The sequence below is a fragment of the Camellia sinensis genome, chromosome 12, assembly GCF_055761805.1.
Source record: "Camellia sinensis isolate YWXY chromosome 12, ASM5576180v1, whole genome shotgun sequence".
NCBI lineage: Eukaryota > Viridiplantae > Streptophyta > Magnoliopsida > Ericales > Theaceae > Camellia > Camellia sinensis.
The window spans coordinates 87052052-87076310 of record NC_138972.1 but is presented as its reverse complement, the minus strand read 5'-3'; positions in this window follow the sequence as shown (position 1 = coordinate 87076310).

Here is a 24259-nt window from a genome sequence, read left to right as displayed (position 1 = left end):
TATTCAATAAACTTTACATTATGACCGATTTAAATCAGAAAAATGAACCCGACTAGGCCCCACATAGAGGGACAACAGTGACTTATTCCCTCCCAATCTAAACACAAATACAACATTACATATATTCTATGCATTTTTCCATAAAAAAAAATTTCGTATCACCATTCTAATTTTGATAACTTGATATGAGATGATTTATAAATATGACGAAACTTACAAAGTTCATTAATATACATATCCCAAATTCAAACATTACATAAAAATCACACAAGAAATATCACGAGTGCTTTCTTGTGCAACATCCATTTGTGATTTTTTAATATTTTTTATACACTGCTGTGGCACAAGCACAAAGAAGGTAAACCCTAGCTATGGCCTATAAGCATGGCTCAATTGATTTTATTAAAAAATATCAAAATAAAAATAAAATTTTAAAAAAGGAACTCTCTATAGCTCCATCCAACAAGGATAAGAAAATGATTACTTGCATTGAATTTAAAGGGTGACAAATGGTGATAACAATGATTAATTTAGGACTAACTACAGAGAATGCAGTCTATAGAAATGTTCTCAAAAGTGGTATTTGATCAATCCAACTGCAAAAAATTGGGGGATAACAACTTTCAAAGTCTTAGAAAAACGAAAGTAATCTCTTACTTTTATTAATATGTCATTAAAATTCAATATTGTTGACTCCCTAAATAACAGTGCTCCTAAATAAGTGGGGACATTTTGATTTTCCCCCTAATTGGTACGAAATGTTGAATCCACACACTTTGGAACACGTTAATCGTGTAGAAGATTGCTAGAGATTAAAAATTCAGACAAAAAAAAAAAATATTAAAAAATTGATTTGTCATCTGCATTTAACTTTTATATAATGTGGCCTACACATTAATTTCCTTAAATTCATTGTTACTATTCTCCATATATATATATATATATATTTTTTTTTGTTGTTGTTGATGATTTCTTGGTTGTTAGATGATAGGAATTTTGAGTGAAAATAAGAATATGATTCTAAATCCCCTGGAATTTGGAATGGATTGGAATAAAAGTTTGATTTCTGATAACCTATTTCAGTAGAAATCATATTTTTAGATTAAGTAGGAATAGGATTCTCTAACTACTCTATAAGAATCTCACATTCCCGAAAAAAAAATTTATCTATTTAAAAAAATAAAAAATAATAATGAAAATTTATCATTTTTTCTATAAATAATTCTTAACAAAACCAAACATTTGAATAATATTAACACATGAATTTTACAACTAATAATCTCATTGAGTAATGAGATTCCCATTAGCCTCAAAATTCCTAATTCAAGTGCATGGGTAAGGCCTGCCATATTTACAAAAAAAAGTTTGCCATCTCTCAAATTGTCATGTCAATTTGAGAGAGTGTTTGGACTTAATAGCCCTATTTTGAGACCGATTTTAGTGATTTGAACCGTTCACTTTTAAAACTCATTGAGTAGAATATCTATGCAAAAAATCAAAATGGTTAGATATCGGTAATTATATATTTGGATCATATTTGTTTTAATAACGTTGAATAGGGGTGGCCCAAAAGATCTCTCTTTAAAACGAGAGCTTCTCTCTCTACCCTCATCCCTTAGGGTTTTTTGTGTGCTGCATAGCTTGGAGAGGGGGAGGGAGGCTCCGGCCTCCAACCACCTCTCTCTTCTCTCCCCCTTATTTTTTCTTCTTGTTTTCTGCACAATAAGCATTGGAAACTCTTTCTTTCCAACCTCTCTTCTTCTGAGGTGTTTCTTCCCCCCATGGTGGAAGTTTGCTAGGTTTCTCCTCCTCTATCTCGCCAGTGTTGGATCTACCTTGTCCTCCTTTCTCTATTGCTCGCCATGGCCGTCATCACCATTCCGTCGCCAGATCTACCACAGATTTGTCCCGCCTTTTGGATTTGACTGTTCCCCTGAAATGAGGTCAAGTTTTTGCAAAAAAAAATTTCTTGCGTTTTTTGGGTTTTGGTTGTGTTTTTGGAAGTCCATCGGTGCCAGAAGCGGAGCTACGCCTAATGTACTGGGGTCAGTTGACACCGATGAAGTTCCAAAATTTTGTAGAGTATATATTGGACTTTAACAAGAAGTTTTGGGTTTTTATAAATTGATCCCGGTGAAACGATATAATAATTTTGATAAATTCTTATTTGTTCATAAATTGACCCCAGTAAATTACTTGTAATTAGTTTTGTCAATGCAATTGACAATATATGTAATTTAAAAAGTTTCTTGTAAATGTTAATGTCATATATTTGAATATTATATATTTATTTTTATTAAATTTATTAACCATGAGTATGCTACTTCAAATAAAATAAATAATAATAATAATAATAATAATAATAATAATAATAATAATAATAATAATAATAAAATGAGACACCAGGCGTCCTTAGCATGACCGATTGAATAAAAATAAAAATAAGACACTTCTACTTGGTGGCGTGAGTTGTCATTAGAGAGATTTTAGGGTGAGACTTGATTGTCAATCCCTTGATTAAAGTTAACCTTAATTATAGCCACAGAATATGTATAGCTTATAATAGATAGGAATTCATATTATATAAACCTGTTCATTCCTTGTAAATGATAAGGAAGAGAGAAATAAACTATTCTTTATATGAATTGTTGATATGGTATCAAAACAAGTTCATATCCTGTGCCCAACCTCTCTTCTCTGATCTTACCTCCCTTCACCTTTCCCACCTATATCCATGGTTGATCTCGATTATTACATTGAACCTCAATCAACATCCATCTTCACCGAATTAACCACCAAAATGACCAATGTCTTGACCAAAGTGTCGGCACAAACCCAGACTATTGACATTGCCGGTGCTCCGATTGGCATTAAGTTGGACGACACCAACTAAGCTCTTTGGTCCCAAGTTGTTGAGATGTACATGTCAAGCAATGACAAATTGGGATCTATTAACGGTGACATTCACCAACCTCTACAGACTGATCCATCATTTCGAAAATGGCGCACGGACAACGCCATTGTCAAGGGATGGTTGATCAATTCCATGGACCCATCACTAATCGGTAACTTCATTCGGTTTTCGACTGCGAAACTGATATGGGATTCCATTGCCACTACCTATTTTGACGGGAGTGATACCTCTTAGGTGTATGACCTCCAGCGGCGTGTGACTCGTTTGAAACAAATGGTTGGTTCTCTTGAAAAATATTTTACTGATCTCCAGGGACTATGGCGTGAAATTGATTTTCGTCGTCCAAATCCAATGGAATGTGTTGCTGATATTTAGCACTATAACGACATACTTCAGGAAGACCGGGTGTATGTCTTCTTGGATGGCCTCGATGATTGGCTTGATAATATTCGAGGTGATATATTACAGATGCACCCATTCCTTATAATTGAACAAGCATACGCTCATGTTCCCTAAGAAGCGGTCCGATAAGCTGTGATGATCACTGGTGGCTCCACAGACACACTGGGAGCAGTTCTGGCCTCGAAAGGCTTCAAGCTTGGGTAACTAACTACGTCCTCTACCAAGTCTCTCTCTCTGAGCAATGGGAAATTTGGCATCTCTTCAAAGTCGCGAGCCTCCTCCTTCGATGAATCCAAGTGCTCCCATTGTGGTAATTTGAAACATACCCATGAAAATTGCTTCAAACTGCACGAATATCTAGATTGGTGGACTGAACTTCGCCATGAGGTTGCTAGTTCTGATAGAGGCACGGGTCAGGCAGTGGTGGCCACGGTAGAGTTACATCTTCCTCTCTCACACTATGTCAAGACCACTTCGGGAAATTTATCACTCACTGCTTCCATTGATCCAGGTAACTAAAGTACTATCTTGTGTAGTTCTTCTAGAGATGGTGATAGCAGGTCGTGGATACTTGACTCTAGAGCCACCGACCACGTGACATTTGACGCCACAGATTTCTCACAAACTTCCCAACCCCGGCGTACTACCATTGCCAATGCCAATGGGGTGTTTTCTCCGATCACAGGGACTGGCACAATAACACTGTCACCTACCTTATCATTGTCACATACTCTGCTTGTTCCCTTTCTCTCTCTTTCTCTCTCTCTCTCTCTCTCATAAATTGCTATCTGTTAGCCAAGTTACTATATCCCTAAATTGTGTTGTTCTTCTTTACTTTACCTTTTGTCTATTTCAGGATATTCTTACCAAGGAGATCATTGGGCGTGATATTAGGAGGGGAGGGCTATATTATCTGGAGGATGTTAGTGTGGGCCATGCACATCACATGCTTCGTCCGAGTGCCAACAAAGAGTGACAGATTTGGCTGTGGCATCGTCGGTTAGGACACCGTTCTTTGGTTATATGAAACATTTATTTCCTAATTTGTTTTCTAATATGTCAGTATATAACTTAAATGTGAAACTTGCATTCTTGCTAAAAGTCATCGAGCTATCTACTCTTTGAGCATTAATAAAAATGTTGTTCCCTTTGTTTTAATTCACTCCGATATGTTGGGTCCTTCTCTAGTATCTATACCATCTGGTATCTGCTGGTTTGTGATATTTGTTGATGATTGTACTCGCATGACTTGGCTCTATTTGTTAAAACATAATGATGAAGTCCCAAGTGTCTTTCAGATGTTCCATATTATGGTTCAAACCCAATTCTCCGCTAAAATTCAAATTCTTTGATCAGATAATGATGGTGAGTATGTGAACCACCCGTTCTATGCTTATTTCCAACATCATGGCCTTCTACATGAAACCTCTTGCCTATAAACTCCTCAGCAGAATGGTGTGGTTGAGCGAAAAAACCGTCATATCCTTGAAACTGCTCGGGCTCTGTTAATTGGAGCCCATGTGCCCAGCAGACATTGGGCTGATGTCGTTGCCACGACTGTGCATCTCCTCAATCGGATGCCCTCCAAGGTCTTGAATTTTCAAACTCTACTATAGACTCTTTCAACTTATGTTGCCTTACCTACAATGTTAATGATTCATCCTTGGGTGTTTGGTTATGTCGTATTTGTCCACTTTTACAAGAACCAACGCACGAAACTTGACCCTTGTGCCATCCGCTGTCTCTTCTTGGGGTATGGCTTGCATCAAAAAGGCTACCGATGCTATGATCCGGCCATTAAACGTACTTATGTGACAGTGGATATCACTTTTCTAGAGTCCGACACATTCTTCTCTTCACCCAATTCTTCTCTTTAAGGAGAGCTCCGTGATGAAGACCTGAATTGGTTAAGATTTGACTTGCCAAGATTTAATGATACCGAACTCCTAGACAATAAGGAACCCAATACAGGGCTAGGGGTGGAAGGTGCTTCAGAAGTTGCTACAGTTTCCAAAGAAGTATCTCCACCACCTGAAGTTGATATAGTTCTCATACTACCTGAAATTGAAATAGCAACCCCTCACTCTTCAATACCTGACTCATCTCCTGAGAATATCCCTAAGGTAACCTCTCCCACTATATCTCCAGAGTCTAATGATATGGATATTTTTGTTGGCTATACTTTACCTTTCAGACATAACCATGGCAATCCACCAACTAGATACTCTTCGGATATTGAAAAATAAAGTTTAAAGTATCTAATTGCCAACTATGTGTCCACACGGAGGCTTTCTAAACCCCTCAAGACATTCGTGCATGAACTTTCCTCATGCCGTGCTCCTACCGTTGTTCATGAAGCTCTAACAGATCCTAAGTGGGCTCAGGCTGTAAAAGAAGAATGGGGGCTCTACTGGAAAATGAAACATTGACCCTTGTTTCCTTACCTAAAGGAAAAAAGACAGTAGGGTGTAAATGGGTGTTCTCCATCAAACACAAAGTAGATGGTTCAATTGAACGAGACAAGGTAAGGCTAGTAGCAAAGAGATACACACAAACATACAGCATAGACTATTAAGAGACCTTCTCGCCAGTGGCTAAATTAAACACGATTAGAGTATTATTATCTGTTGCAGCAAATCTTGATTGGCCACTACACTAGTTTGATGTAAAGAATGCTTTCCTTCATGGTGATCTTGAGGAGGAGGTCTACATAGATGTTCCCCTAGGCTACACAACAACTTCCAAAGCTCAGGTGGTGTGTAAATTACAACGAACACTGTATATATTGAAATAATCACCTACAGCATGGTTCGGGCGATTCAGTTTGGCAATGAAGAAATATGGCTACCGATAAAGCAACTTAGACCATACACTATTCTTAAAACATCAACTGGGTAAGGTTATGGCCTTAATAATCTATGTAGATGACATGATTATTACAGGGGATGATCCAGAAGAGATATCAACACTCTAAGAGCATTTAGCAACTAAATTTGAAATGAAAAATTTAGGAGGACTTAAATAGTTTCTGGGAATTGAGGTTGCTAGATTGAAGCAAGGTATATTCCTTTCCCAAAGAAAATATATCCTAGACTTACTATCAGAGGTGGGACTACTAGAGTGTAAGCCTGTAGACACACCAATTGTCCAAAACCATAAACTTGGAGAATACCCAGACTAAGTGCTAACAACCAAAGAGAGAGACCAGAGGTTAGTTGGAAAACTTATTTACATCTCATATACTCGCTCTGATATTGCTTATGCTGTGAGCATAGTAAGTCAATTCATGCATTGTCCGAGTAAGGATTACATGGACGCAATGATTAGAATTCTTTGATAATTAAAGTCATCTCCAAGAAAAGGGCTTATGTTCTCAAAAAATAATCATCTTAGAGTTGAGGGATATACTGATGCAGATTAGGCATGAAATATATCAGACAGAAAATCTACCTTGGTGTACTTCATGTTTGTTGGCAGGAATCTCGTTACATGGAGAAGTAAGAAGCAGAATGTGGTGGCTTTATCAAGAGCTGAAGCTGAGTTCCATGGGATGGCTAAGGGTCTTTGTGAACTTCTCTGGCTTAAAAGATTGTTAATAGAAATTGGCTTTGCCCTAAGATGTGAGATGGACCTATTCTGTGATAACAAGGCTGCCATTGATATTTCACACAATCTTATCCAATATGATCAAACCAAACATGTGGAGGTGGATCGACATTTCATCAAACAAAATCTTGAAACCAATTTCTTTTTATTAAATCCGAAGACCAGTTGGCAAACGTCCTTACGAAAGCTGTGTGCAACAAGATTTTCTACAACTCACTTGACATTGGGCATGAGAGACCTGTATGCACCCATTTGAGGAGGAATGTTGGCACGAGTTGTCATTGGAGAGATTTTAGGGTGAGACTTGATTGTCAATCCCTTGATTGAAGTTAACCTTAATTATAGCCACATAATATGTATAGCTTAGAATAGATAGGAATTTATATTATATAAACCTGTTCATTCCTTGTAAATAATAAGGAAGAGAGAAATAAACTATTCTTTATATGAATCGTTGATACTACTAACATGTCCTATTGCATAACTGTGTCGAACACGTATCAAACACTAGTACATGATCTATGGAGAGATGTTCGTGCGTCATATTTGTAGGCCATGTGAAATCTAATAAGTGACCCCGCTGAACAAAATTTTTGGCCACGTCACTGATTGGTGTTATGTTGTAGCTTACCCACTCTATCTAGGCGCACAACTCGTAGTTGTGCTTATACTACAAAATTTTTGAAAATGAAGATTTTTGATAAAATATTTCAACAATATATAGCTGCCCTCAAAATTGGTAGGTATATTGATTTTTTTCTTTCTTGGATAAAATTATAGTGATGATGATTTCTACTAAATAAAATTAACTCCATAAATAGATTTTCTTGGTCTTTCTTTTTCCTAAAATGGTTTTTTTTTTTAATAAAATTATTTTCTTCACCTTCATATGGTCGGGATCCTCTGTCCCAATCTTGTGTCTCTTTCTTTATGAATTACCATGTGTACATTATTAAGAAATTAATTCTCACACTAGAATTCATTCTCCAACAACCTTGCCGTCTATACTCTCTCTGACTCCCACCTACAAAGTCTTTTGTTCCCTATCTTTGTCCCAACTCTCTGAAGGTTGTGATGCAAACGCAAGCGAAATGAGAGTTATAATGCAGTGATAATGAATTATTTTTAGTAATATACACGTGGCAACTCATAAAGAGTGGGGTAGAGACTTGGAACAGAGGATCCCAACTCGTATGAAGCTTGGATGGAGAAAACACCATGACATAAATTCTAGGAGCATCTCTAATGTTTACTCATTTATTTTTATTAAATTTGAGTAAAAATTCTATCGATATCGCATGCTTTAACGGAGAATTTTAGACTTTTATCAAATCATCGATCGATCGGGACGATCTGCTAGATGACCGGCCGGTCGACTGGCCAGTATAAATTGCCTAGTGTAATTGCAAAGAAGTGGATGTCCGGAGGACAACTGGCTAGTCGTCTAATGCTCTTATACTAATGTCTATTTATAATAATTTGATGAAAGATTCCAAACATCTTTAATTTGAAAAAAGTTTTAGACATTCTCAATTTGATACCAAACTAATGACAATGTTAGAGTACCATTTTTATCAACTTTTTATCAAATTTAAATTTAATAAAAAAATCTAATGAAAGGTTGAAGATGCTCTAACATGAACATTGGGAAGAGAAGTCAGTGGTTCGCTTTGGCTCTCTACAAATTATTAATGAAAGCAGCTTGCCTCCGTTCCAAGATCGAACTGGGCGGTGCTATTCGGCCCATGAGGGCCCACCAGGGGTCCCGTTTTGATAATTCGAACTGTTCAATGTGTAGAATTCGTTGAGTACTATATGCCTGTAAAAAATCACATTGATGGAATATTGATAGCTATCTCATTGAATCAATTTTTTGTCAACCGTTAATTTGTTCACCGTCTATTTTTTTTATATACAAAACTGATTTGATCATATAGCTATTGATATCCGATCAATTTGATTTTTTACAAGCATGTAGTACTCGACGAGTTCTACACATTAAATGGTTCAGATTATCAAAATGGGATCCGTGGTGGGCCTCCACGGGCCAAATAGCACCGTCCATTTCGATCTCGACTGGAGGCCAGCTGCATCCATTATTAAAATCAAACTTATTTATCAATTTTCAAAAGTTTGATAGCAACTGCACCTCTTTGTCCTTTTAAATGTCACACTTGGTTGAAAAACACTAAGTTTGGATTGTTTGGACTGTGAGGTGAGAGAAAAAAAAAATTATTGTAATTTTTTTTTTAGGTGTAAAAAGAAAAAAAATAATTGTATTGAAATAATGTGAAAGAGGGATACAAGCAGATTTTTTTTCTTAATTTGTATTTTAAAGGGCAATATTGATATTATAAATATTTTATTATTAAGCAGCTTGTATCTCACCAAATTTCACAACTGTGTTTGAAGTATAAATTTAGATATAGATTTGGAGAGTGAAAAAAAAAGATAAGTTAAATGTGAATAAAATATAATTACATTTCACAATCTTGTGTCTCGTTCTCCATGAATTATCATGTGTACATTATTAAGAAATTAATTCTCATACTAGAATTCATTCTCCAACAACTTTTCTATCTATAATCTCTCTTACTCCCGCCTACATAGTCTTTTGTTCCCTATCTCTGTCCCAACTCTCTGAAGGTTGTAATGCAAACGCAAGCGACAGGAGGGTTACAATGCAGTGATAATGAATTCTTTTTAGTAATATACACGTGGCAACTCATAAAGAGTGGGCAGAGAGTTGAAACAGAGGATCCCAACTTGTATGAAGCTTGGACACCATGACATAAATTCTAGCAGAATCTCTAACGTTTACTCATTTATCTTATTGAATTTGAATAAAAACTTTATCGATATCGCACGCTTCAACGGAGAATTTTAGACTTTCATCAAATCACCGATCGATTGGGCGAACAACCTACCAGATGTCTGGCCAGTCGATTGGCCAGTGTAAATTGCTCAGTGTAATTGCAAAGAAGTGGATGTCCAGGAGACAACCGGCTGGTCATCCAGTGCTCTTATACTAACGTCTATTTATAATAATTTGATGAAAGGTTTCAAACATCTTCCATTTGATAAAAAGTTTTAGACATTCTCAATTTGACACCAAACTAATGACAACGTTTGAGTACCATTTTCATCAATTTTTTTTATCAAATTTAAATTTAATAAAAAATCTGATAAAAGGTTGGAGATGCTCTAAGTGAACATTGGAAAGAGATGTCGGTGGTTCGCTTTGGCTCTCTACAAATTATTAAAATCAAACTTATTTATCAATTTTCAAAAGTTTGATAGCAACTGCACCTCTTTGTCCTTTTGAATGTCACACTTGGTTGCAAAAACTAAGTTTGGATTGTGAGGTGAGAGGAAAAAAAATTTATTCTAATTTTTTATTTAAGTGCAAAAAGAAAAAAATAATTGTATTGAAATAATGTGAAAGAGGGATACAAGTGGATTTTTTTTCTTAATTTGTATTTTAAAGGGCAATATTGATATTATAAATATTTATTATTAATCAGTTTGTTTCTTACCAAATTTCACAACTGTGTTTGGAATAGAAATTTAGATATAGATTTGGAGAGTGAAAAAAAAAAAAAGTGAAATGTGAATAAATATAATTACATTTCACATACATTTTATCTTTTCCTTTTCTAAATTCCTACATAAATCCATACTACAAAAATATCCGTGAGAAATAAAATAGACAAAATAAAAAAACTTTTCTTTCTTACAATTTCTCACCTATTTTTTATGAGTATATATCTGAAGCACGACATGTCCATGCATATGCATATGCCATTTCGCTTGTACCACCATAACTTGAATTATCATTTGTTTGAATAACAGATAAATTACATTTGTAGTCTTTTGTTTTTTTATTTTTATTTTATTGTTATCAAATCAATCCTTATAGTTTTAGTTAATTCACTTTATCTAAAAAGATTAAGGGTTTGACATCTAATTTTAAATATTTCATTCTCTTTCAAATGTACCATTTTGCGCTTATTTATTTATTTTTTCTAATTTCTTAAATGATGCACAATGTGCAAAATTCAAGAACAAAACTAGCACAATTGGAACTAACTCATAAACAAATTAAAAGGACCAATAATGTAATTTTTTCTTCAACAACCCTAATTTCTTCTCTCTACACTCATCTCTTTTGTCTCTCTTTTGTGTTCATGCAATGACATTATGGTTAGGGGTGTAAAAATGGCCCATGACCCGCCTAAAACCCGTCTGCGACTCGGGATAGGCCCGGACCTGAGCCCAGTCTGAGACCTTAGGTTTGGGGTTGGGCCGTCATTTAGAAGTTTGGCCTGGCCTGTGAGCCCGCTAAAGGCCCACTCATAACTTGGTCCGAGGCCTGGCCCACCCAAGGCCCAGTTTCATTTTTAGTGGAAAAAATTAAAATTTTGTAAGAAAAAATAGAAAATAATTAAAAAAAAATGTTCAGGGCCGGCGCAAGCCCAAGCCCAGGCCTAAGCCCACCGACTCGATCTGCCTAAGGCCCGAATGTCCACTGGGCCTAGACCTAAGCTCAAGCCTACATGGACCGGCCCGAGCATGGGCCTGATAGGCCAAGTCCAATTTACACCCCTAATTATAGTATTTTAATGACTAACCCTATGGCTAGCTAATTTCTAACCGTCAAGAGACACAATCAACATCGCTTAGAACCACTTATTATTATTATTATTATTATTATTATTATTATTATTTATTTTTTTATTTACTTTGCACCAACCAGCATCCACTACAACAAATGTTACTCTTGGCGATTAAATTTTTAGTCGCTAAAAGTCAAATTTTATTTGCCGTTTTTAGCAACTAAAATTTTTGGTTGCCAGATTAGTCGTTCAATAATTGTCAAGAAAAATAATTGGAGACTAAAAAAAGTTTAATCGTTGAAAGTTCTCAATTGCCGACTAATTTTTTAATCGCCAAAAGCTTTCAAAAAAAATTAATATCGTATTTTCAATGACTAAAACATTTAGTCGCCGAAAGTCCTCAAAGTCGACTAATTTTTTAGTCCAAAAGCTTTCAAAAAAATTAATATCGCATTTTCAACGATTAAAACATTTAGTTGCCAAAAACTAAAATTATGTAGAACGGCTATAGTTTTAGTTGGTAAAATGTTTTTTTTTTTTGTTCATCTTATTTGTTTTAGCTACTAAATGTTTTAGTCGTCTAAAGTTTGGATTTTTTTAGCTACTAAACATTTAGTCTCCTAAAGTCTGATTATTTTTTTGGCTTCTAAAGTTTTAGTCACCAATTTTATTTATTTTTTTCATTTTATTATTATTTTTAGCTATTAAAGTCTTAGTCACCTAAAGTCTTCTTCTTCTTCTTCTTCTTCTTCTTCTTCTTCTTTTTTATTTTTTATTTTTGTTTTGTTTGTGGCTACTAAATATTTAATCGCCAATTTATTTTATTTTTAGCTACTAACTATTTAATCACTAAAAATATTTACTTCTTTTTTGGCTACCAATTGTTTTAGTCACCAAAAACATGATTTTATGTTTTTTTATTATTAATTTTTCCACAACATATATGTATTCCATGCAACAACCATCTAAAAATAAATAACTTTTAATGTAAAGTTCCATACAAACTAAATATATTCTAACCTAAAATAATAATTCCATATAAAATAGTTAATCATACGAAAACCATGTCCTCTGTACACACACACCCCAAAAAAAAAAAAAATTATTCACTATCATGCTAAATGGCCATTTGGCTTGGTACAAATTACTGTGATAATTTGTACCACGACAAAAGGTAATCTATATACTACACCAAAAATTATCCGTTCGATGCCAAAATTCATCTGTACGATTAATACTAATCCACACAAAAGCAGAGGACGGCAAAATAACAGGATTATACAAAAGTGTAAATTGTCTTCCGTACACAAAAATAGAATATTTACAAGTCCACGCCAAAAGCCATTTACAAAAAAAAATTGCACCCATTAGTACAAAAAATGCATGCAAAACTTGAAAGTCTGACGCAAAACAATAAAGAGGTTTTGGTGAGTAAATTAGATTGTTCATCTTCTTCAATGCTTTTTCCATTATACTCTTAGTCATGGTTGAAGTGTTGATTGAAAAGATGACATTTTTCTTCTTTTTTTTTTTTAATAGCATATGCATGGAAATAAGTAGCAGGACTTATTGTTATAGAAAATATCAGTAGATTCAGTACAATAAACTCAAGCAACACAATGCATGTGAATAAGAGTAATCACTCATAATATTTAAGATAAAGACCACTGATAAAATTTGTTTGAAGACTCATAAATTAGTTATCTATAATTAATAGTACATGTGACATAATTAGTTATCTAACTATGTTCGACTTAGTTTTAGATGTTTGACTCTAACTCCCGGCGTGTGTGTGCTAACTGCATTCTGTCCATTCCCATAGGTCTTATTTGTCACAAGGAAGTTGCTTGTGACATCTATAGAGTTCATAAGGGGTTATTTTGCAATTTTCCCCTCCAAACGCTCTTTTTCGACTAAGTTTAAGGCATTTTCGACTTTAACTCCCAACTTAGGTGTACTAACTACATGTCATCTATCGCCATAGGTCCTATTTGCCACAAGAAAGCTGCCCGTGACATCCATAGAGTGGTTCGGATGTTGTTTTGCATTCTCACCCCCCGAACATCATTTTTCGACTTAGTTTAAGACATTTTCGACTCTAACTTCCAACCTAGGTTTGCTAACTACATGTTGTCTATCCCCATAGGTCCCATTTGTCACAAGGAAACTACCTATGACGTCCATAGAGTGGTTCGGGGGTTGTTTTGAATTTTCAGCTCCCGAATGTCATTTTTCGACTAAGTTTAAGGCATTTTTAACTATAACTCATAACCTAAGTGTGCTAACTACATGGTTTCTATTTTCATAGTTCCTATTTGTCACGAGGAACTTGCCCCTGACATTCATAGAGTGGTTCAGGGACTATGTTGCATTTTTGCCCTCCGAACATCTTTTTTCAACAAAGTTTAAGGCGTTTATGACTCTAACTCCCAACCTAGGTGTAATAACTACATGTCGTTTATTCCCACAGGTCCTATTTTTCATGAGGAGTTTTTCCATGACATCCATAGAGTGGTTCGAGGACTATTTTACATTTTTGCCCCCCCCCGATTGCCTATTTTCAACTAAGTTTAAGGCATTTTCAATTTTAACTCCCAACCTAGGGTGTGCTAACTGCATGTCGTTTGTCCCTACAGGCCTAATTTGTCATGAGAAAGCTTCCCGTAACATCCATAGAGTGGTTCGAGGGCTATTTTGCATTTTCACCCCCCCAAACGCCCTTATTCCATATTAAATTGTTCGATCTTTCCATATTGTTACCCAAAAAGAAACCTAAGAGGGAGATGAATTAAGTTTCTAAAAATAAAAATAATAATATCCCAATAAAATTTAAATTAACTAGTATAATAGAATGATAGCTTAATGAAAGATAGAAGACTAATCAAGCATAATGAGAAAAATCAATGGAGTGTGAAAAGCAACTAAGGGAAAATATGACTAAGATGATTAAGAGAAATAACTAACAGATTATGATTTGGATAAATTAGCTATGGATTTAATTAACACAGTTAAGATATCTATCATAGTAAATGGAAGCTCATAAAGCAGTTGAGGAAATAAAAGAGATTAAGGAAGAGGAGGCAAATAGATTTATAGTAGTTCAGTTTTAACTTAGCATACATCCACTCCTCAAGCTTTACTAGAGATTTTCCACTATCTTCTAGCTTCACAGGGATGCTAGCAACCTCTTCACAAATAGAGAAATCCTCCATAGATTTTACATAGACTTTCCAAGTCTTCAAACCCTTACAAACCTTAGGTGATTCATAATTGAGAGGGTAATTTTTGGGAAAAATTGGGCTGAGCTGCGAGTTGGGCTTTGAGGCCCAAAACGCGAAGGACTAAGTAAAAAGGCCGTAAAGGATACTCCGGCCCAGGAGAGCAAGGATACTCCGGCAACGTTACTCCGGCCCAAGGAGGTGAAATTACTTCCGCTCACAAGTGATAAAGTTACTTCGGTTAGAGGATTGTAAATGTACTTCGGTCTGGGAGCAGCTTGAAGTTAGACCGGCCTTGAAGTTAGTCCGGTCGCAGTATGTTCTGGGTAGGCCGGTTTCAGAATTAGTCCGGTGGCAGTTTGAAGTAAGTCCGACCTTGCATTTAGTCCGGTCGTGACATACTATGGTTAGGTCGGTCAGAACCACCAAGGTTGAACAGGGGCAGCCGAGGTGAGAAGTTAGAGTAGAAGACCGAGCTAAGGACAGTTCGGCCCCTTGTGGCTCGGCATAGCCAATTTTACTTCGGTCACATGGAAGTTCGGCCATGGAGAAAACCATCCCACTTGGTTTAAGCAGTGGGGAGGGTGTAAAAGGATAAGCATTATCCTTTGGAGTATGAATCCTAGGAGGACTCTGCATGGAGAAATACAAGTCCTACCAGGATTGTGCCACGGAAAACTTATAAAAGCTCACAAGCACCACCTTGGAGGAGGTAATTGAACACACTTCTTTTTGAGAACTTAGAGCATTGTCTATTTGTCAAGTTTTCTGACTTAGGCATCGGAGAGGTTTCCGGCACACACCCGCCGGCTAGCTCACGTTTGTGTTTTCAGGTGATAAAGCGACGTCGTACGGAGGAGCGTGGACTTGGTCAACAGGATTATACGAGGAGAATTATTTCCTCCCCGTACAATTGGCGCCGTCTGTGGGAAGAACAGACAAGAACAAAAACCTCTTGACTAAGCTTCTCATTTTCTCATTCAATGGCACACATTGAAGACTTACCGCAGTCCGCCGTCGACGGGCTAACTCCAGACGGGGGCGCAAGGCGTGAAGGATTACCCTCTGTCCCTCCTATGGCAGATTTGGAGCCCCAACAACATAACTCCAGGAGGAGTGGCAGGGGAAGGCGGAATAGCAGCCCTCGTCACTCTCAAAGTCCTGACAGGCAAAGGAGGAGGATTGATCCTCAAGCCCTGGAAGATCGCGTAAAGGAACAAGATGAACTAATTCGGAAGATGGCGACGGACATGGAAGCATTAAAACGCCAGATGAAGACTAATGATGTGGCGACAGGAGAGGAGCGCAAGCACAAAACGCCCCATCGCCACTCAGAGAATCGTAGAAGGAATACTACACCCTCCCAAGGAGAGAGCAGAAGCCTCAAGACAGGCGACACTCACTCCTTATCTTCAAGGACTCATCACTCCAGGTCTGAGAGGACGAGATCCGAAAGATCATACACTGAAGGAAGCACATATCGGCCTTCACATTCACACCAAACCAGATCTAAACAAACGGAGCTGCCCAGGTCATCTGACTTACGAACCGTGCTCGAAGAAAAAGCACGATGCAAGGAGGATGCCAGGGCAAGGGATCCACACCGAGTTTCGGCCTTACACCGGTTGGCTCCTCGGACGCATGGAAGCGTCGAGGTTGGAATGCCAATACCGCGACCGGCCTACGAACCAACGGACAAGGCATTGGCAAGACTACAGACTTCGCCGTTTGTCCCAGCGATCGAAAACGCGCCCCTGCCATCAGGCTTCCTTCAGCCGAAATTCAATACATATGAAGGGAAGACGGGCCCATATTCACACCTGAGCCACTTTCGCCAAGTCATGGCTGTGTATAGGCGAAACGAGGCCCTAATGTGCATACTCTTCCCGTTAAGTCTGGGCGACCTAGGCTTGACTTGGTTCGAAAAGCTCCCAGAGGGCAGCATAGCCTCCTGGGCCCAATTGGCAGAGGCGTTCGTAACGAGGTTCCGAACAAACACTAAAACACCGGTGGAGATAGACCAGTTACTCTCCATCGACATGGGTGAAAAAGAGACCCTCAGATCTTACAACAGTCGCTACTGGGAGACATTCAACCAGATTGGAGACTGCCCCACCAATCTAGCCATTGCGCAATATAAAAGAGGCCTACCAGTAGGAAACCGACTAAGGGATTCAATTACCATGACGCCACCCCTCACCATGGAGGCCCTGATGGAGAGAGTGCATCAGCACATCAGGGTAGAAGAGGATAGCGCACGTGCAAAAGCGAAATCTAGTGTAACCGTAGTACCAGAAAAGAAGACCTCAGCAAAGGTCAATACAGTAGATCGACAGAATAAAAACGGGCGTGGCAGACGAGATAACGGAGAAGACCCAGACAAAAGATGGTTGAGAATCCGCACTGCCATAACAACGGTGTTCAAAAAACCAATATATCGGATTCTGAGCGAAATAAAAGACGAGCCATTCGTCAAGTGGCCAGCCAAGCTAGGGGAAGCTCAGAAGAATTACGACGACAGATCTCGGTGCACCTTCCACAAAGAAAAGGGGCACCGAACTGAGAATTGCACGCCACTGAGGCAGCACTTGGAAGAATTGGTGGCAGTAGGCCACTTGGACAAATACATTGAAGGAGGAGCGCAACCGGCCCCCCAAGATCATGACCATCCCAATAGAATGCCAATTGATGCACCACCTCAAGGCACTATCAATGTAATTCATGGAGTTTTTGAACCTGAGCGCGTATGCGAGCTTAGAGGTTCAATCAAGAAGGCTGAACACTTTAGGGAAGTATTAAGTGCCTAACCGACCATCAAGAAGGAGAGGACAGAGGCAACAAACGTCATGTCCTTTTCGGATAAGGACTTGGAACGAATTTACTGCCCCCATAATGATGCCCTGGTTGTTACTCTCCGAGTCAAGGATTTTGACGTCAAGCGGATTCTGATTGACCAGGGTAGTTCATGTGAGATCATGTATTACGACACATTCAAGCAACTAAAACTGCAAGATAAAGACTTGGCACCTGCAGTTTCTCCCCTGATTGGATTCAACTCCATGCCAGAGTGGCCTGTCAGCAAAATAATCCTTCCAGTCAGAGCAGGAAGTGTAACAAAACAAGTGGAGTTCTGGGTATTGAAGGTCCCCTCCACCTACAACATCATCCTGGGCAGAACATGGCTGCATGCCATGCGTTCGGTAGCGTCGTCATACCATCAGGTAATGCGGTTCCCCAATGACACCGGTATAATTGAAGAAGTCTATGGCGATCAGATCATGTCAAAAAAATGCTTCGCCATAGCAAATGGAAGCCGAGCTGCCAAAGGATACGTTCATTCGGTGGAAGAACCAGAGAGTAATGAACTATTCGCGGACGTCGGCAAAGAGGCTGATCAGAAAGCGGTGGAGGACTTGGTGGAGGTAAAAATAGATGAGAAGAACCCGGATAAGTTCTTCTTGCTTGGCTCATCATTGTTCAGCACTGAGAGATTAGAGGTCTTGGAATTCTTGACCTCTAATATCGAAGTATTTGCCTGGACACCTTACGACATGCCAGGCATTGATCCAAACTTCATCAGTCACCAACTCAATGTCCACCCATCCGCCAGACCAATCATCCAACGCACACACAGATCGGCACTCCACTACGCCGAAATAGTGGCAGAAGAGGTAGGCAACCTGCTGGAGGCAGGAGCAATAAGGAAAGTGCACTACCCAAAATGGATCTCCAACACAGTCGTAGTGCCAAAAAAGAATGGTAAATGGCGTGTCTGTGTCGACTACAAAACAGTCAACAAGGCGTGCCCAAAAGATAGCTTTCCTCTACCAAGGATAGATCAACTAGTGGACCTAACGGCAGGGCATAACCGACTTAGCTTTCTGGATGCATACAGAGGCTACCACCAGATCGCCATGCATGAACCAGACCAGGAGGTCACATCCTTCACAACACCAAGGGGGTTATATTGCTACAAGGTCATGCCCTTTGGCCTAAAGAACGCAGGGGCGACATTCCAAAGGATGGTCACCAAGATGTTCGAACCATTGTTAGGCAGAACAATGGAGGCTTACATCGACGACATGGTGGTCAAAAGCAAGGATGAGAATGACCATCTTAAAGATCTAGGCGAGATGTTCCAGATCCTTAAGAAACACAAACTGCGCCTCAATGCGTCCAAATGTGCATTCGGAGTTGGATCTGGCAAATTCTTGGGCTTCCTGGTGACCAACCGAGGTATAGAAGCAGACCCCACTCAGATCAAAGCAATCCAGGAGTTGGAGAGACCAAAATCAGTCAAAGAAGTGCAGCATCTCACTGGTATGGCGGCTGCACTCAACCGGTTCATAAGCAAGTCATCAGACAGACTACGACCGTTCTTCCAAGCTTTAAAAGCCAAATTTGAGTGGGACGAAGAATGCGACCGAGCTCTGGAAAGCTTGAAGGAGTACATGTCCTCACCACCACTACTTGTTACTCCAGTACCTGGTGAAGAACTCTTTTTGTACCTGGCAGTCTCTCAGCACGCAGTCAGCGCAGTGTTGGTTCGTGCAGAAGGAATACAACACTTGCCCATCTTTTATGTCAGCAAGACATTGTTGGGAGCCGAAACAAGGTACTTGCCCTTGGAGAAACTAGCGTTAGCATTAATGATGGCATCTAGAAAGTTGGCGCACTACTTTCACGCCCACACCATAGTTGTCCTCACAGCCTTTCCATTAAAAGCTCTGTTTGAAAGGGCGAACTTTAGTGGACGAATTTTGAAGTGGGCAGTAGAGTTGGGACAATTCGACATCAAGTTCCAGCCCAAGACCGCAATAAAAGCCCAATCTTTGGCAGACTTCGTCGCAGAATTTACTCCTGGAAGTCATCATATCTGCCCAGTCGACCTAACTGACACAACCGAACTAGGGACGGAAGTTGACGCCGGAATAGCGCAACTCCTAGTGGAAGGTAGTCAATCAAGCACCAAGGCAGACCATACTAAGGACAACAAGGAAGAAGCAAACAAAGGCTCACCAACAGTTCAAACAGAAAACGAAGGGCAGACAGCCAACATGGACCTTGAAGAAAACACCATTCTTGACCTTACGACATCATCTGATCCTTCCACTTGCTGGAAACTATTCGTTGGAGAGATGTGGAAGCTCTTTGTAGATGGAGCATCCAACCGACATGGAGCAGGGCTTGGCATAGTCCTCATCTCTCCAGACGGCCTGGTCATAGAGCAAGCGATCAACCTAGGCTTCCCAGCATCCAACAATGAAGCGGAGTATGAGGCGCTTCTCGCAGGACTCAAGTCAGCACACTTCATGAAAGCAACCGAACTAATGGTATACAGTGACTCTCTGCTGGTGGTAAACCAAATTTCTGGCGAATATGAAGCAAAGGACGACAGAATGGCCAAGTACCAAGAGTTAGTCAGAACAGAGATCAAGAAGTTTGATGTAGTAAGGATAGAACAAATTGGCAGGGAGGAAAACTGCCGAGCGGACGAACTGGCAGGACTGGCCTCAATGGCAGATACATCAATCCCTCATCCATTACTCATCGACTTCTTACCAAGGCCAAGCATAGAAGACCCTGAAGCAGAAGAAGTATGTTGCGCAGAATTAGGCCCTTCTTGGATGGATCCCATCATCCTGTTCCTGAAAGACGGCATCCTACCAGAAGAGAAAAAAGAAGCCAACAGAATAAGAGCAAAGTCGCAGCGATTTTGGCTATCTCCATCTTTGGCACTTTACAAGAAGTCATTCTCTGGGCCTTACCTAAAATGTGTTCATCCCAGCAAAGTAGAAGCATTCTTGTTCGAAATACATGAAGGGGTGTGTGGAAGTCATCAAGGGGGAAGGTCGCTCACTTACAGGGCTATTTCGCAAGGATATTGGTGGCCATATATGCAAGCAGACTCAGAGAAATATGTGAGGAAGTGTGAAAAATGCCAAAAATTCGCACACCAAATACATCAACCAGCAAGAGAACTCCTACCCTTAACTAGCCCATGGCCTTTCACAATGTGGGGCTTGGACATAGTAGGACCACTTCCAACAGCACCCGGCGGCAGAAAATTCTTTCTCGCAGCAACAGACTACTTCACAAAGTGGGTGGAAGCAGAAGCACTGGCATCAATCAAAGAAAAAGATGTGAAGAAGTTTGTTTGGCAGAATATCATCACTCGGTTTGGCATACCAAAAGCACTAATCTCAGACAATGGTACTCAGTTCGACGGCAGAATCTTCAGAAGCTTTTGTGAAGAGTACAAGATAGAGTTCTACAATTCCACACCGGCATATCCTCAAGCAAATGGGCAAGCTGAAGCATCAAATAAAGTCGTCTTGGATGGACTAAAGAAAAGGCTAGAGAAAGCAAAAGGCAAGTGGGCGGATGAACTTCCTCACGTCTTATGGGCTTACCGCACCACTCCTCGGCGATCAACTGGAGAAACACCATTCTCCCTAGCCTATGGAATGGAAGCAGTGATCCCACTAGAAGTTGGCCTCCCCACAATTCGAAGCGAAAATTTTGATCCAGACTTAAATGGAGAAGCCATAGCCTTACAACTCGACCTTGCAGAAGAAAGAAGAGAAAGAGCACTAGTCCACATCGCCTCATACCAACGAGAGTTAATCAGAAAATACAACAAAAAGGTACATCCAAGACAATTCAAGATTGGGGATTGGGTACTACGCAAAGTGATGGGAAACACCCTGATCCCAGGAGACGGCAAGTTAGGCCCAAATTGAGAAGGTTTTTATAAGGTGGTTGGGTTAGCAGGCAAAGGGGTATACCACCTAGAAGACAAGGATGGCAAGGCAATCCCAAGGCCATGGAATACAGCCAATCTCAAGTTATTTTACTTTTAGCTTTTTCAAACATATGTAATTTTCTCTTCCTTCAATAAAATGAGAAATTCTTTTTAGCACAAATTGTTCCTTGTAAAAGTTAGCCTTAGTAAAGATTAGGCGCATTGCTAGCATTTTTTCATTCTAAGTTAGCCGGAAAAACTAACTTAGAGGTTGGCCGGAATAAACCAACACCCTTCCTAAGCCCAGGATAAGGATCCAGGCTGCAGGACATTTGGTCGGAATAACCAAATACTATAAGTTAGCTGGAAAAACTAACTTCGATGGTTGGCTGGAATAAACCAACTCTTGTTACTCTTCAGCCGAAGTAAGTGCATGGCTGAAGAGTGGTTGGCTGGAATAAACCAACTCTTGTTACTCTTCAGCCGAAGTAAGTGCAAGGCTGAAGAGTGGTTGGCTGGAATAAACCAACTCTTGTTACTCTTCAGCCGAAGTAAGTGCAAGGCTGAAGAGTGGTTGGCTGGAATAAACCAACTCTTGTTACTCTTCAGCCGAAGTAAGTGCAAGGCTGAAGAGTGGTTGGCTGGAATAAACCAACACTTTGTACTCCTTAGCCGAAGTAAGTATATCGGCTAAGGAGTGGTTGGCTGGTAAGCATAGTTTAAAAAGCCAAAACCGAAATAACAGTTGGAGTAATAGAAGACATTACAAAGTGCAGACATACAAATCCAAACCGGAGTAAGAGTTGCGTAAAATTTTCATTCAAAACAAAAGTCAATACAAAGGGGCATAGTTTGGTTACAAAGAAAAAGAAAAAAAAAAAGAAGTACAAAATCAGGAAAAAAGTTCTTCAATATCAGCATCAAAACCTGCGTCACCACCAACTTGAAGACCGGCTTCTGGAGGGAGCTCATTCACAACGGGGAGAGTCACTTCGGTTGGAACCACGGTCTCACTGGGAAGATCAACAGTTAGGTCTTCAACAGTGGGCACCGACCGAACTGGCTGGTCCACATTATCGACCGGAGTATCTTCAGAAGAGGAGTCATCGGAACCTGAGTCTTCCAGAAACTCTTGCTGCAGGGTATCGGCATACTCCGCCAGGGACTTCGGTATGAAGTAGTCTGGAGGGTTGTAGACCTCGGTCTGTTGGTCATGACCGAGCTGCTCAACAGCCGCCCTCCAGCCACATTTGAAGAACAACTCCTTGGCAGCATCACATTGTTTCACATAGGCTTCCTCCGCCTTCTTGTAGCCCTGCTTGTACCCCTCCTTTTCGGCCGCCTCCACCCTCTCTTTTAGTTCGCTTATTTCGGCGTCCTTTCTCTTCTCAAGCTTCAACAACTCCCGCAGATACTTGTCCTTCATAACGATGGCTGCTTTCTGCTTCTCCGCTTCAGCCGAGCTAACCAGATCGGCGAGCCGGCCATTCTCTGCTTGAAGCTCGGTCATTTTCCTTTCGGCCTCCTCTAGTTCGGCCGCCTTTGCTTCGGCATCCGCCATCGCCTGCCTTGTGGTTTTGCGGAGTTCTTGGACTTTCTTATAAGTGATGTTGTTCTTCTGCAAGGCCTGACAAAACGAAGACTTCTCTTAAGCCGAAGTAAAAGTTGGAAACTTCAAACAAGAAAAAAATGGACAGAGATACTTACCAAAATCATGGACTTAGAAGCAGACCGAATTGACTTCATTTCGGTGTTCAGTTGCTTCAAGTGGTGCTCCATGTCCTTAGGAAGGCACACACTTTTGGCCAGGTTAAAGGCCAATTGGTGGTCTTTTTCAGCCACGACCGAGTCAGTAGCTTTGATGTCTCGGTCATTGAAGGTCAGCGGCGGAGCCCACTTCGGAGATTCAGCTCGGTCAGTTTGCTCCGGTTGGGGGGACGGTTGAGGACTTTGGGGGATGGATTCAACCTCATCGACAAGTAGCTGTTCGGTCGATGTAGATCGGGCACGCTTGGAAGGGTGAGATGAAGAAGGCCGTTGAGAGGGGAGGGCCACAACGGCAGGCTGCACCTCAATGGTTGGTGGTACTTCGGCTCTGGTTGTTGCGGTCAGAAGGGCCCTAACTCTGCTTTTCTTTGCCATCTCCTCTTCAGCGGTTAATGGGACCAGTCGTATTTCGGGCAAGGTTGGGTCCGGCTCCGGTGCTTCCTCAAGAAGGAAATCGGTTACCCTTGCTTTTCGGCGACCGCTGTACCGGTAGGTCGGCTCAAAGTTCAGAAGCTTAGCCCAACTTCTTTCTTTAATCCGTAGCGCGGCTCGCAAAATTGCAAGATTTGGATAACTATATAAGGAATGAAGGTGGGCGAAATCTGCGAAAAAAACAGAGAAGTTTTAGTTCGGTCGATAGACCAAAAAACCGAGGTAACATACAAGAAAGAAGACCGAAGTTAAATTACCAGGCTCTCCCGTTTTCCAATTTATAGGTCGGCCAGGAATTTGGGTTTGAAAATCCTCAAAATTCCCAGAGACCCAGAAGAAGTCATCATCATTAAGGTCTTTGTCCGGTGTGTGCTTAATTATCTTCTCTCGACGGCGGCGGATCCTAAGGTAATAGACCCACCCAGCATCTTTCGAACCGATGGAATATTGATGGAATATTTCGGCAAGGCCAAGGTTCAAACCGGTTTGGTGGTTTAGTGCGGCTATTCCCATAATAATGCGGTATGTGTTGGTGGACAGTTGGGTGGGGCATAACCTA